General features: G+C 40.6%; 1 pseudogene; it reads right to left on the bottom strand.

Annotated features, from left to right (window-relative positions):
- Positions 1–1,040: 1,040 nt before the first annotated feature.
- LOC125907304 (uncharacterized) lies at positions 1,041–2,896 on the bottom strand (annotated as a pseudogene).
- Positions 2,897–16,827: the final 13,931 nt, after the last annotated feature.

Genomic DNA, 16,827 nt, shown 5'->3' with positions numbered 1-16,827 from the left:
AGCTTTGTGTTTATCCTGTTGCTAAACATTAAGGACCAATGTGTTTTTACACAATGTTTTTTTACACGCAGCCCTGTTTGTTTGCAGCCCTGTCTTATCATGGCTCTTAATATTTGACCCTTCTAATTCTCTACCCCGCCTTTACGCGGGTACAAACATTGGTCTTACAACTAGCACCAATTTTTTTAATGCCTCATCTATTGTTTTAAGTTGATCATTTTTTTTAAGCAAGCAGTCTTTTGGTTCATTTGATATGATACATTTGTTCCAACTACATGCGCCTCCTAGTAGGAATTACCCGTTAGGGATTTACCCACCAGGTTGAACCGTCCCTATGGACCTTCCTTTTCTTTATTAAATTAATCGCAAATTATAAACGGTACTGTGCCATATTCCTTTGATTTTTGTCCGTGTGACCTTACTGTAGTCCTTCCGTAGCTTTTCTAAGCCGCCTTACATGCTTCAGGTTGCTTAACGCCCTGACGTTGCCTGCATGCTGATGGCAGCCTTCTCTTCCGCCATTAGTATAGCTCTCCTTTCTTGCATTTCGTCCGATGGTAATGACGAAAAAGGAATCGTCACAGCCAGACTGGCCCTCGCCTCCCGATGCCGCTTTTGTCGGGTTCTATCCAATTCTCGTTGTCGCCGTCGACGACGCTCCGGTTCCTCTGCAGAAGGTGCTGCGCTACCATTCTGTTGTCCGCCGGGAGGCATATGCGCTCTGGCCCGCCGCTGCGCTTGCCTCCGACGTCTGGGAAAGGGAATCGGTGATGACGACGGCGCCATTCTGGTTGTTGCTGGAGAGGGTGCAACCTCAGCTGCTACTAGTGGTGCTGCTGCTGCTGGTGTAGGCTTCAACTGTAGCGGTTGCCTCAAATAGCAATGGCGCTGTTGCCGGTATCGATGATGTCACATGGATCTGGACCTACAAATGCCTGAACGCCGACGCTAGCTCCACGTCGCCAAGCTGCTCCGCGCGTTGCTGCGCTCTCCGGGCCCTTGCTTGACGGTTATAGGCCGCTCGTCGAACTGCAACCGGGTCGTCCTGCGTCAGTTCGGCGTTGACTGCCGCCTCTGCGGATGTGGAATTAGCAAGCGCTTTAAGCGTCGCCTCATTTTCTCTCTAGCGCAGTTGCAGAACCGTGGCGATGTGACGTGCTGCTTCCTGAATGCGGGTCCAAGAGACCTCTGTAAACCTCGGACAGTGGAACAGCACGTGAGTGGAATGCCACTCGACCGAGCCTGTGCATTCCGGGGATGGAGCGATGCCGCAGACGTGCAGAAACTCCCGGAAAAATCCATGTCCCGAGAGTATCTGGACAAGATGGAAATCCACCTCACCCCGCTTCTGTACCATCCAAGAATGCACCTCGGGAATCAAGCGATGTGCTCAACTTGCGTGACGGTTGGCTCCTGGATTTGTAGCGTTTGCGTCCCACTACCGTTGCCACGCCTCCAGCGTCACGGCTCGTTTCTCACGACGGATGACGGCCCTACTTACCTCCGTGTCGGCGAAGTATCGTTGATGGCATCGCGCGTCTTCCTTTATCAGAAGGCGGTGGAGATCATGACGCATTCCGTCTTTTCTGGTGCCAATTGCAGGTGATGTTGTCGCATCCAGGCGTGCACTCTTTCTACTGCCTCCTCTGCAATTGCTGCCGCGTGTTCTGTCGTTGTTCCTGCCGCCAGAATTGCCAAGTTATCAGCAAACCCAACGGCTTGTGCACCTTCAGGAAGCTCCAACAGTAACATGCCGTCGTATCCGACGTTCCATAGCGTATGACCCAAAATGGATCCCTGTAGACAACCGGCCGAGACTCGACGTGCAACGGGACCATCTGCAGTATCGTATGCCAACTCCCTGTTAGTGAAATAATCCTGCAGTATGCTACGCAGTTGCAGGAGCGCTCCTTTCTCCCTCAGGGCCTCAGCGATGAATTGCCAGCTGACGGTGTTAAACGCATTGCGCACGTCGAGCGCTACAACCATGAGGCAGCTCTGAACCCGGTTGTTTGTGCACCCAAATGACATGGTTCGTTTGCCTGCATTTACCACCTGTCGAATTGCCAGCAATATCCCGCGCCGAAATCCGTATTGGTTCTCAGATAGTTATGGATTATCTGAATCCTCCAGGTCCAGGATAACCTGCAGCTCCAAATTTGTCATCTCTCGAAGCGGCGCCCTGTTGCCAACTTCATATTCGTCCTCAGTTGACCACTGTGCTGGAGGATGATCCAGAAACAATGTCGATACAACGCTCTCCAATACCACTCCGACAAGTTCCTGCGCTGTCCGAGAGGGCTGTAGACGATACAAGACCTTACGGATGGACTGTCCTGTCTCATCATCATGCATCGCTTGCAGCATTCGGTCAGGGAACTGTTTCTTATTCGTCTTAATCGCATTCTGCAGCGCAGTACGGGCCTGTCGATCAGATGCTGAAATATCCAGATCAGCGGGTGAAGCTAATGGCCGCTGTTCCGCGATACGGCACTCGTTCACCAATGCTTCAATGGCCGGTGTCCACCAATACGCTGGCCGACCGGTATGGTCTTGTGATGGGAACACGCGCGAGATCGTCTCGTAGCAGGTTCTTGTCAGTGACTCAATCAGACTCTCCGCATTGGTAGCCCGGTCCTCAAACTGGGTTAACTGCAGTGCTGACTCGAAGAGTGTAGAGTCGAACTGTCGTGTGTTCCATCGCGTTCAGGCCAACCTCACTGATGCTGCTTTTAAGTTGATCTTAAGAGGTGCCTTAAGTAGGCAAACCCCTTTTCGCAACTTTATACAACGAACCACTGATCAGAACCCACAACTTTACGCATGCCGTTATGCTTCAAATTACGGACAGCTTAAAATTCCGGATATTTGGCGTGTTTTTATTGAATTGATTCATGTCTAGTCCCTGACCATGCCGCAATTTAATTTTATGTAATGGCCATAATGTGCTATATTCAATTAAAAATGTGTCTGACCCCTAGTAGGCCCTGATGCAACAGTAAATAAATATTTTCTGTCGGTCAGTTCACTACGAGAGATTTCTTAGCAGTTTTGCTTCAAACCCACGCCAGTGTTATTTCTTCGATAATTCCTATTAATCGCGTCTACGTGCATTGAAATATATCGGAATCCATTGTGGAAGTAGTTGTCTCTGGATTTCTTTAAAATACGCATTTAATACTGTTCGGAATTCGAAGCAACATTATTTATCTTGATTTATCTTGACAGCCGAATTAAATTGTGATCAACTGCATAAAAATACGTTTTTTGACAGTATTAACAATGATTAACAATCAACAAGAACAAAGATTCAGAGATAATAATAAAACAACGACATTTGAAGATAGATGTGCCCAATGCCTTAAAGGCAGTACAAGAAAGATTTTCAAATCGCGCAGCACTACTTCGGTTCAATGCAACAGGAAAACCGCATGCAAACCCCATTGCCAGTAAGACCGTCGCCCTGTCGACCAGGGAGGACAATGACCCTTAAACATGAGCTCGAAACTGTCCGTAATATGAATCGAAATATCGTTGCAGTTTCATGAGTTTTTGCAGTGTTTTGAGTAAAACTATTGGAAATCTTAATTTTTCCCTAATTATAGAAGGTTTGCTTTAGTAAAATGAGTTATGCTGGGGTATGATGAATTAAATATGAATTAGTGAGAAATTATTACATGCCAAAATTGCCATAAGTGTCTGTAATTCGAAGCAGTACGGTATTTGCTTTAAACGTTGTGTTACTATCTATGTTTTCTTATTCTTACTTTTTAAGATACGAATAATTTTATTTAGACCATTGCAATGTATGAAATTTTGATTCACCCTTCCCCCCTCACCCCAGATTTTACAAACGATACACCGATCCTGTCATGTAGGATAAGGATCAAAGCAACTTCCCTTAGACCACTTCGTTACTAGATTCATTGCACCTACTAAACTAGACTTATCGAAAGTGAAACCGACAAGGGTACACATATTGTTATTATAATTATTTAAAAATACAGCGATAATCGCTACTTACAATCGTGCATGTGCAATGCTGCATTTGTAGAATGTTAATTTATGCATTACCTTCCGAAACTCTATTGCGTTTTTCGTACACTGCCTCCATTATTGAAATCGTTCCGGGGACTGAATTATTCAGATAGTTTTGCCAATGCCAATGTGTGGATAATTTTCACTTTCAGCACCTCCCTGCCGTTTTCCACATTACAAATGGCAGCTACCGATTATGAATATTAAATTAACTTTCGAGCCAACAACGATGCTTTCTGGTTTGTGCAAAGAACGATTCGTTGCCATGGTATTGAGTTGGTTGGTTGGTTGGAATGTGTTTACTTTGCCTATCAGTAGAGGGAAGAATTTTAATTCGAATTTCATGCTGCGGGGAAAGATTTAAAACTATCAAGTACAGTTTGAATACAGTTATGAACACCTTTTTTAAGTTCCCGTTTATTTTTATGGTTCTGATAAAATTACACAAAAGAAAATCAGCTATTTATATTGTATATATGTAAGCAATTAAAACAATCATTTGACAGCCGCTTAAAACGTATTAGTCTACCTAGCTTTTGACCTACATATCTACGCTACCCGTTACAGATGAATAGACATGTGACCGTAGATATGAATTAAATGTAATATTATCAATCTGCTAGTAACGCGATATAAAATTACTGTTTTTTTTTTTGTTTTTTATAGCACTTTGTGCGATCAGACGGGGAGTAAAAGGAACGGAGAATGATAACGAAAATCGTGTCCTAATCATTTACATTACCTATTCCAACAATTTTTTTTTAAGGTTTTAAGACACGTGGAAGACTCTAATCATTCGTTTGATCAGGGTTTTGCTTTTTTAACTTTTAACCAATTTTGTGGCAAACTGTCTGCTAAGCAAAGCTGGCTGACTAACTCCTTGGCTTTTAAACTAACAGAAGGAGTTTGTTGTTGTGGAAAAAAACCAAATATAATTCAAGAACCAGTGCATTTAGCAATGGTCAATGAGTTAAGGAAAACAGGTGGGTCATGTTGCAATTCACTATATCAGGCCATTTGGTGGCTTGAACGAGTGAGATGTTACGAAAATGTTTTGTTTGAATAATATCATCCGCGGTAAGTTTCCAAATCTGATAAAAACAACATGCTGCGGTCCTGAGGTAATGGCAGTGGTGGATCTAGCGGTGGGCGCATTAAGCTGTTACCTGGATCCCCGTCGATTTGGGAGTTCCGTTGATCTTTAGTCGAACATGTATATCAGTTAGTAGAGTACGGCCCTGTATTAGCACCCGTTGACGATGGACGTTGGGGCTCCGAGATCGACGAACCCTGAGCACCTTATCCCTCTCCCCTCTTCGTCAGTATTCAGCTAGTTTTGATAACTTCCGTGTATTATACAATCTTGACAATATATTCAATAATCAGTGATACATGTACAATTAACAAAACTAATTTAAGCAACAACGTCACTTGCCAGGTGAAGGTGGATGGAAAACTCTCGGGGGCCTTTTGCTACCACCAAAGATCTGGGCCAGGGGGACGGGATTGCCTGTCTTCTATTCAACTTGGCGCTAGACAGGGCCATCCGTGAATCGAGAGTGGAGATTTCGGGAACCATCTTCTATGAGTCAACCCAGACGTTGGTATAATAATAATAGCTGATGATATAGACATCATTGGTCTGCGGCTCTCCTATGTATCAGAAGCCTGCCAAAGAATAGAACAGGCAGCGGAGAACCTCAGATTGCAGATAAACGAGGCAAAGACGAAACCTGATGGTGGCAACATCAGAGGCCTTACCAAACAACAACCAACAACAGGTGAACACACTTTTGAAGTCGTCCCAGTACTAACCTATCTTGGGTCAAAGCTCCGCAATGACAATAGCATGGTAGCTGAGTTGCGTGCAAGGATTCTGCTTGCCGACCGATCATTCTATAACCTAAGAGTTCACCTCCAAGAAGCTGTCGCGATTACCGGTACGCGTACCGGTACTCACATACGCCTCTGTGAGCGTTCCAGGAAAAGATGTTCAGAAGGAGTTCTGGCCCCGTACGTGTTGAAGGACATATGGAAGAGCCTGTATTGTAACGATGAGCTATACGAGATATACTACTTGAGCATTTTTAATGATATTAATCCCATTTCATATTTCTCTCCATTTATTTAAAATAGCACACAAAACAACTCCTTCGTCCGGCCTCCATCAAACCGTGACAACTTGCAACCAAGCAACAGCCACGGTGAGATACTGTTTTATGAGAAACTCTCTATGAACAACAAAACGTCCTCGTGTGACAGCGTGAGCGGCTAACTTTTTCACACATTTTCCACCAACGCCACAGATGCACCATATGGTGAAACGGTAGGTTTTTCCGGTCATCCAACGTGGCTACAAAACAAACAAACAAACAAATAAACGAAAATGAAATACACTTTCCGTTAGTAATAATCTTTGCTGCACTATTTCATGTCAACCCACCGGTACGATTGTTGGAAAATGGCTCTTCAGTCCGAATAGCGAGTGGAAAACCGACCCAAACTTCGTACAAGGCATGTGCAAATGATAGGAAAATGGAACAGTAAACAGGCGAGGAACAGTCAACATTTCTGGGTCGAATGGAAAGTGTGCTAAAAAAGTCGTAAATAAGACAGTTCAACACATTTGATGCATGCTTAAAGTGTTTTTACAGTATGCATGTTGTTTTGTTAGGAATAAAGTAATTGCGGAAGAGTGTTCTTTATATTAAAAATAGAGAAAATTAATTAAAAATAGTTTTGAAAGAAACTAATCGTATTAATTAGTGTTAGCCGTTCCGGTCCGAACCTAGTAAAAAAGTTCCGTTCTTTATGTAGGCCGTTTCGTTCCGATCCTTTATACAAAATCGTTCCGTTCCGTTCATTCCGTTCTTTCCGTTCTTTCCGTTCGTTCCGTTCCGTTCCGTTCATTCCGTTCTTTCCGTTCATTCCGTTCCGTTCCGTTCATTCCGTTCATTCCGTTCCGTTCCGTTCATTTCGTTCTTTCCGTTCATTCCGTTCTTTCCGTTCATTCCGTTTCGTTCAATTCGTTCTTTCCGTTCACTCCGTTCCGTTCCGGTCTTTGCCGCTTCAATATTGTTAGCAAGGTGCTATCGTTCGTGCGTTCCGTTCTTTGAAAAAACCGGCTTTGTCCGGTTGTTGCTTGCTGCATGCAAGATAACTGTTCACTCTTTCTCGCACACAGTATGTGTTGCCTGTGCACTCTCCCATGCTCACAGGAATATTAATCGCTTCGTGCGTATCGTTTATAAAAATCGTGATAAGCGAAACCAAAAATGGTGTTGCATTTGGCATTATGGTACAATTTGTAACATCTATTCTACTTTTTGTTATAATTTAGCTTGTCTTAACTAGACAAATAACTATTATAAAATTTAAATTTGTGCTCATATGGCAGAACGGGTTGGAAAAGATGTATTATAATATGCGGGTATGAACAACGAAAAATAAAATGTATTTATTTTTTATGCCACGATTTTTTATGACCCCCCCCCCCCCCCCCCCCCCCCCCCCCCGGAAGACAGTTTGGCTTCCTAAGCTCTGGTCGGTTCTTTTGCACCCCAGGTTCACGTTCCGTTCTTTTTGAAAAATGAACTAGTTCCGTTCCGTTCCTTTTTTTTAACGAAATTCCCAACACTAGTATTAATGTATCAAGATCAAGAAACCTGACCTCAGTATAATCTTGTTGGTGAAGCTTGTATCATCTTCTCCGTAGCTTTAGAACTGGCCATAAGAGGATAATTCATTTTTACAATTTTGGAATCCGTGACTATCGGATATCGTGATAGATAACACATCCGGCTAGGAAAAGCACATGCCGACTACAACACTGCCATCATATATCATCCCATGCTCACACCCTTATTGTGCAACTGTTCGCCTGCTTGACGGGCGAGAGATTAAACCGTATCGTTTTCCTGAATCTCCATCTCAACTTCCGAACGCATCTCAAAACCTATGCGGCTGCGGTTAATCCTTTTGCATATCTCCCACTACACCGAACATCGAACATTGAAGGCGGCAAATCCATTGTACCAATGTGATCTCTTTGCGGAACTACAACGGACTGATTTTACTACACAAGCTGCAGGAGATAGATACGTAACCAGTGAACATTGAACTATTTCGGTCCGTACCGCTTCGAGTTTTTCCCCACTCAATACATCGGAGCTTTTGACTTCGAGAAACATCGGCTCGCCATCGTGCTTACAGGCACTTCCCCTGAAAGTCGCCCGTCCACCCACGTTCGGCACAATGAAGTAAGCAAAAAGGATACAGCATCGAGGTGGTGCCAATTCTTTCCACCTTGAAGCGACCGCTCATCTGTACCGCATATGAACACGTGAACAACATTTTGTGGATTGTGTGGACTAATGGTAAAATGGTTGCCCAGAGGCGTTTGCATTAATTGGTACAAAATGAATTAAAGTGTCGACGATCACCGGGAAACCGCAAAGAGTGTTGCGAAATTATGTGCACAATTTGTGTGATGCAATGATTATGGTGTGTAAGATTATGTGTAACGGAATTATTTAAATTGAAATAGACACCCGCAAAGTGGCACATAGCTTATAAATCAAGTAATAAAAATACGCAATTAGAATAGATCAACCAGCTAGAGCTGTTTTGAATCACCTTAAAAACTTGTCAAAATCAAACGACCGTTGTAAGAGCACACGCTGGAGAACATGCAGTTGCAGCTTATAATTCGATTTTTATTCGTTCTCCTAACCAAGATACTACTAGATTCTTTTTAAACAATACCGTACCAGAGAGGTGAAAGAGGCTAAAGTGCTCAAAGGCACAATAAAGATATAATAAAGATGCCCATAATGTTTTGAATAAGCTTCTCTTCCATTATTCTTGTTGTTAGTAATCCATATTGATGAGGACATAACTAACAATATCGATTGTGGTGAAAATGGTGAAGCGTATGCGAAGCCATCCCATTGGTGCAACAAGTCCATAGACACCAAACTACCCTCACTACATAAAATAATAATTATGAGCATTTAATGCTTAATTACTTTGCTCAAAAGTAGCATCTCCCTCTCATGTGGATGGAATGGAACAATTCTGGCGTGGCATGATGATGAAAAACAACATTTAAGTATGCTATTTAATATCACATATGTCTTACAACTCTGAGTCTCTGAATGTCTGAATAAGCGAGCAAAGGTACTGGAAAGTATTATTTTATTTCCTTGTTTTATTAGCGCAGTGGAATGCAATGGGAATTAAAGCTGGTGTATAATTTGTTGCTTTATTTTATTATTCTTTTTTTCGTTGCTTTAAGTTTAGATATCTCTTACTTAAAATGGGCATACCTTGTGTTTAAATCCACACAGAGTTTCTCAGGGGTTCTCATAAATTTCTTGAAAGTATCTCTTTCTTGACACCCTTCACTTTTTGGGCTAATCCAATAGGTATTTCCTGTATGTCCGATATAGGTAGACCCAGGAGGAAGCTGATTGGCTGTGAGGGTCCCAAAATTATGAGAACTCCGGAAAAAACATGTATGGGAATTAGATTCCATCCGTGTGAGATAACGACCATCTCTGTGAGTGTTGTCACATAGCGCAACGAGATATTGAACGAACAATACTAAACTAGAATGCTTAAGGTACACGAAACGTAAACCGATCAGGGCCCAAAGTGACGATTGGAAAAAATATACAAAAGAGAGCAGGATAAGATTTGCTCCCTTTTTTCAATCCAGTAGCGGAATCGAAACACATTTTTTGGCAAACTTAAATATATCGTTTCGGCAAGAAATTATTCCACCTTAGTTTCATTTTCCAAAAGTGAGCTATACCTATGTTAGGAATTAATTATTATATTTTCAGTAGGTTTGAGCTTCATTGTCAGCGAATTGAGAATCGCATTGTCAGTGAAATTCCAGCTCAATGAAATTAAGTTTAAGCAAAGATAAAAGCGAATATCTGCCGTTTATGTCATTCAATTCATGAATCACAATTTTGTAGTCGTCATATAGCCTACAAAGAGTTATTGAATATTATTTTAAACAAATATTTCATGACGAGCATTCCATATCGATTACTTCTTGTTTTTATGAATGAACACAGCCATAAAAAATCATTCAAAGTGCATTTTTACTTGTTCAAACTGAAAAAGTAAATACAAAACCAATTTAGAGCAAAATGACGAACACTGCATATCAGTTTGGCTGCTAATGAAAGCGGATGGTAACGTAAAAAGGCTATAGAACGGATTTATCCCAAAAATGTTCTTTGCAAGTTGGGAAAAAATGTTCAAAAAAGATGAAAGGATCTTGAAAAATGAATGTAGTTTAATAATTAAATTTAAATAATTGAATTGAAATGAAATTTAAACAAATATTTATTTTGAATATTTTTGATAATTAAAATGACTGCGAAAACTATTAGTGATTCTGTTAATCAAACGTTTAACACAACGAGCTTAGTAAACCCTGACAAACACTTTTCCTTTCATCCAACCAAAGTAAGGTAAAGTATTGGATCAACTAAAAAAATAAATATGTTCGTACCATGCTATTTCATAAAGCTTACCACACCTTCCCCATTCAACTGTATTTGACGTTTGTCGCGATTGATGATATGGTGTGCCGCTACCATCAAACTCATTCAAAGCAGAAATTCACCTGTTCTAGGTGAGCTATTTGTTTTTACCGCGATTCGGTGGCCTTGTAATTTCACGATTCTCTAGGTTTTCCGTTTTACGCTCACACGTACGATAGGTCGAAACAGAAATGTGTTATGGTTCAAATGTGCGTTTCAATTTCTGCACTTGACAAGGGTGGATGTATTGCTGCGTTATCGCACATGGGTTTGCCAGTCCACCGAGGTCGTTTTGTGTTGCACTGAATGTATATTTTTTGTAAAATATTATGTTTTTACTCTTTTTCTGGTATGTGATGGTACTTGGAGCTTTTGGTAACGATAATCGTTTATTAGCTGCTGCCTGGTAAGGTATATCTTATTTGAAAAGTATTATAAATTAGCTGAAGGTTAATTAGGTACATACCTGAAATTACCTGAGAGTTAAAGGTTCTGTTAAACATAACAATGATGTTTGTTATAAATTGTAAATAATGTTGAATGTTCCTTATGATTTTCTTATAAACACTTGTTATACTTATTGATAGGTTTTAACCAGAAACACAATTGATCGTATTAATCCCCATCGTATAGATCCCAACGGCAGCATCGATTCAAACGAAAGCCCTTCGAGTCATCGGGTCTCTTGATATTGTCTTTCAAAATTGAGTTCCCTTCTTTGAATTGATTTTGCACTTACTTTTCAGCACATACTGCCAGTCACCGTTAGTCAGTCTGTTGCTGTACAATACCCCAAGGAGATAAAGCATCTTAAACTCAATTCGCAACGCACAATTGGGCCTGATGACCAAGCAACGCATCGAGGATTGGTACTGCAGAGCAGAGGACTTACATTCGTTTTCTTTTCTGTTTACCGCTTTCTCACAGCTCATGGGAGCACAACGGATCAAGCGCAAATTTAGCTTCTTCATCATCAAGCATCAACTTAGCTTCATTTGATACAGTTTTAGTAAAGGTTTGTTTTTACACATCAAAAAAGTGATACTTTAATTTATATAAACTTCATAACAGTTCAAATAATAAAAGTTCTTTGCAATAAATGACAAATTAAACGCATTAGCTTTGTGCTGCCAATTTAAACAAAACTAAGCCAAATTTGGTGAGATGAACCGTATCAAATCAATCGACTGGCAAGTGAATTTCCTAGTGCTAGTTTCAGTGGGTTTCTATTACTGCACTCGACGAGCCTTCATTGCACTGCACGCAGAAGAAACAGCTATCTCAAGAATTTCAATGAACACATTTTACCTTTCTTAACAGACAAATGAATACTTACTTCCTGGCCTGCACTTTCGCTTGTGCTAATAAGGTTGCTTTACCTCCCCATTCCTGGCATCAACTAGTGAAGGTTTTTACTGCACCATGAAGCGCTTTGGAAATTACTCGAACGAACCGAAGAAGCATCACCGTCAATGAGTGCTAAAAGGGTATTAAGGAAGATTTGCATTTTGTCAAATAAAGTGAGTTTCAAAACTAGTTTAGAAGCAGTTACGCCACCCAATCTTTCGCCAGAGCTACTTTACGCTACCATCAAGCAAACCGATATTATGGGGAGGAAATCAGATGCAGGACCTGACGGCGCCAACCTGTCACGACAAAGATAGCAAGTCACGTTTTCATTCTGCCACGCGAATGCTAGCCATTTGCATAAAATAAAGGTTGCTCCTCGGCAGAATAGAGATGAAAGTTGAGTTATTATATGCATTTCGCTGACTTTGTAGTGATGGTAATATTGCACATTTTTCTCATAATACACACTTATCTGAATTACACGACTTTTATCATTATTTAGAAAATATACATCAGTAACGTTTACATTTTCTGAAGAAGATGTAACGGATGTTAAAGTGTAACAAAACTCTCAATTAAAAATTTAAATAAAATATAATACTAAGTTAAATAATAATTCAAAGTGAATGTCATTGGAATTGCTTTAGTAGTCTCTATTTTTTACACTGTATTTTGGTTTTGTCAACTACGTTTAAAATCTCATCATAAGCTCTTTCCATGGAGAGATTACACATAATTTTGTGGTTTTTATGCTTTATAAATCCAATTGTGATTTCATAGCGAAATAAATCAAAGATGTTCATCGATGAACACTAAATGCAGTTAGAACTCGGTTTAAAACTCTATATACTAAAAACTAGAGTCGTAGCCCAAAGACTTTATAGGGTTTTTTAGGAGTTCGCATAGTTGTAAGACACTTTATTGACTCTTTCTTCCTGGAAGTGAACTTTAATTGAAGGGAAGTGGGTTCTACGGTACCCTTTTTAAACTTGTTCATATATAATCCAATATATATAAAACAAAATATATAATGCAATCCAATTTCCCCCCTAGGAATAGTAAATATGTAAGGTAAATATTTAATAAATTACATTCAAGCTAAATGGTGCAATCTACAATTTATGAGTCTGTAATTGCACCTTAAACCCTTTGCCTGCCATATCTATCATACGCAAAAAGCACAATAACAATACGGGCAAACATTGCAACATGAAACAGGCTTACATAAAATTATTCAAAAATGTTCTGCAATATTTTCCATCGCAAATGCTACATCAAGAGATGAGAACTGCTTTGTATACCCAGGTTTAAAACGAATATGAAGCCTCATAAAAACATATTTCGAAATTAATATCTTATGATACTATTCATCGACATTTTCCCACATAGGTTCGCTTTATTAATCCCGCAAGCGTAACTTTACAATAGCGCTTCTTCACCAACGGTCACCGGTGAGCACATCTTCAAAAGGGGTAAACAGTTCCACTGACAAAACCACACGATCAAACGCATCAGTCTTTGTTTTCTTTCGCGCTTTTCAAAAGAGCATTGATTGATTGTGGGATATTGTTTGTTCTGTGTTTACGTATGGCTGCTACTTGTGCACAGTACCAACGGCATTGTGCTGCAACCAAATATCACCGTGTACATAGTAAGCCTCCCGTAAGCCATTGATGCCAGCATGCTGAAGGTCTCCACCATACCACCACGCTACTAGCTAGTGGACAGTGGACCAGCGACACTGGCACTCATGCAATAGCCATGTGCCATTATTTCGAGAAGCGTGGCACCCAAAAATGTCAAATCCTGTTTCTCGCGCTATCCATTTTCAGCAGCACGGAAATAGGGAAAGCCTTTCGTATATGTTTGCTACGGTACATGCCGAGTCCTGCTGCTGCTGCTTTTGGCTGCGACGCACCGTCCAACGCACGGCGGCAAACAGCGGTGCGCAATCGATGCGCTGTATTGAGTTTCGAAGGATGGATCAGAAAGAACGACAAACTCACAGAGAACGGGGCTATAAATAACAAATTCATTAAGAGATAAAGTACATTAATTTGTATTCTGACCGGCAGCTTTCCCAACGGCACTGTTACTTATTGGTAACATGTTGATGAAACGGACACGCTTTAGATGTCTGGGTCTTGTTTTCAAATGGTGAAGCAAAGTGCAAATAAATTAATGTTATCCATTACCTGTTTACATCAGTCGACCCTCAAGAGCTCTAAAGCACTGCAAACGGCTCTAGTATTCCCACAACAAAGTATTTCATCGCATTTATGCACTAACGAAAGCAAACATTATCGTGAACGGAACGAAGCTGTTTGGAAAATTTGTCTCATTTTCTCGGTATCTTTTGCTCAGTTCGAATATCGGGACGGAACGTTCCTTACCTAGCGAATGGGGATAAGAAAGTGGGAATCCATTTTCCGGTTCCATTCGTTTAACACTGAATGAACGGGCTGCAGTGTGATAGAGCGACGAACTTCAAACCGCCGTCCAACAGGCTCATAAACTCAATTGAATCACTGACAGAATTGGGAAGGGAATACTAGTTCCATACTTTGAGACATGCATGCATAAAACCTCGCTCACCCATTCTAACCTAGCCAATTTGTTTCGTACGATCAGCTTCGTTCGTTTGTGCGGTCAGCAAGAAAGTGCAAAATAACGATATGGATGGAGAGCTTTCCCTGTATTATCATAAGGAAGCCATGTGCGATAGGGTAGGATTACGTTGACCGAGTGAACTTGGAACCTGCCAACTAAAACACCTTTGACAAAATCGATTTCAAGCACTGAACCGTTTCAATGCTCTGGGGAACATAATAAATTTATTTTGGATTATGAAATTTCAAGAATCAATCAATCGATCAGGCTTGAAAGAAGCTATGTTCTAAAATCATATGAATCAGTATTATGTACAGTAGTTTTAAGATAAACAGTTTGCAAACGTATACAGTTTTGAATTAAAATGTAAACAATCATTTAGCGAATTTTAGAGATTTTCAATCATTCAGACTGTATTCGTCTCTATAGTTGAATTTAAATAGCGCTTTAAAAGGTTATAAATCTTTAAACACATGTTTATAAGTTCCGTCATCCAACTATCATACGTCTTCATGTTTAAATTAATCATGATTAATTAAATAATCTTTGAGCAGTGAACAAAATCAAAATCATCAAGCAATAAAAACCAACAGACAATAGAATACAACATATAAGTAACACATTAGTACTGAGCCTGTATACGCTCAGTTATGGTAAAAAGTTTTAAAAAGTTGAAAAAGTCATATAAATAGTCATAATATATTTCATCCTCATTTGTAGTTCAATTTACATTAAGGACAAGGTTTCACATCGATCTTTGATTAAAAAAAACCGTAACATGCTTTTACATTGTATACTTGGGCAGCGTTACCCAGAACACCGTTTGCTGTGAAGAGGTTCCTGAAGTTGATTCCTTTGAATGCAAATGGTTTTTTTTACAACGGAATAGCAGCAGCACAGTAGTGAACATTGTTGGTGCTATGAAGTATGTTTAAACGCGGCATTGAACTTTCATATTGTGTCAAATAATGGGTAGATTTTTCAATTTGAGCCCGATCAGTGCTTTGGTAAACTTTAGTTTAAATAACGCTTCTCACTGTATGGAGGAAGTAGCTTCAAAGCGTCATAGGTTTTTCCAAAAATGGATTTAGTTTTTTGTTAAGAGTCTGAGAGGAGTTTTTTGTATTTTTGTATAAAGAATGGCAAAATTGTTTTTCACAAGTGTTTGAGTAACAAAGCTTAAGATTTAATAAAGTTAACAATATTTAATTACTTACTTACTTACTTACTTACTTATCCAGAACAACAACCGATTTGCGGACTTGGACTGTCTCGGGAGTGTCCGAAATAGCACACGGTCTCGCGCCTTCGTCTATCAATCCGTTATCCCGGCCTTAATGGCGGACGCCTTTAAGCCATCTTGAGACCTCAATTTGGACCTACCACGCATCCTCTGTCCTTGTGGGGGGCCTAAAAATACCTTATGGACTAGGTCGTTCGTTTCTATGCGTACTAAATGACCAGCCCACTGGAGCCTGGCAAGCTTGATACGCCGTACATCTCGTATAGGTCGTATTTACAGCGGCTCCTCCATTGTCCTGCCACACATACGGGGCCAAGTATTCTTCTGAGCATCTTCCTCTCGAACGCAGCTAAGAGGGTTTCGTCAGATTTGGACAGTGTCCATGTCTCAGAGGCGTATGTGAGTACCAGAACTATATAAGTGTGATATAGCTTTGTCCCAGCTTTGTCCGTCGCGACAGGTTCTTTGAGGTGAAGTTTCTCACAACTTTGTAAAGTTAACACTAACATAAACCTAAAAAGACAAAGAGAATGGCTCTCGCTTACTCGAAAAAGAATAAACAAAGAAAAGAAAATAAATAATTATAAATAAGACTTACCTTATTTACGATGAATTTGAATCAGCAGCGAAATAAAGAGGCATTGTACAGAGGTGATCGTGACAATTATGGTCTTACCCAACTGCTGAGAACCAGAAATGTTCGAAATCGCAAATTGATTTACCCGGTAGTCCTGCATATTGCACAATTCGAGCGGAGGATGCAAACGCTTTAGGCGCATTTGAGCGACGACGCATCCTCCTGACCATCATTGGCGGTGTGATTGGAGCATGGAGTGTGGAGGAGAAGGAAAAGAACCACGAACTTGCTGAGCTATACGATGAACTCATTGGCTGGTCCTGGGCCTGTACAATCTATATGGATTGGAGCTTGCAGCCAGGGACCGATCATCCTGTATAATTATGCACTGGCCGGGATCGGGTCATGTGATCAGGCTCTACGATGAGTAAATCATCAAGATATCATCT

This window comes from Anopheles coluzzii, chromosome 3 (assembly GCF_943734685.1).
Source record: "Anopheles coluzzii chromosome 3, AcolN3, whole genome shotgun sequence".
Classification (NCBI taxonomy): domain Eukaryota; kingdom Metazoa; phylum Arthropoda; class Insecta; order Diptera; family Culicidae; genus Anopheles; species Anopheles coluzzii.
The sequence above is the reverse complement of the archived record's forward strand: the minus strand, read 5'-3'. Positions and strand labels throughout refer to the sequence as shown.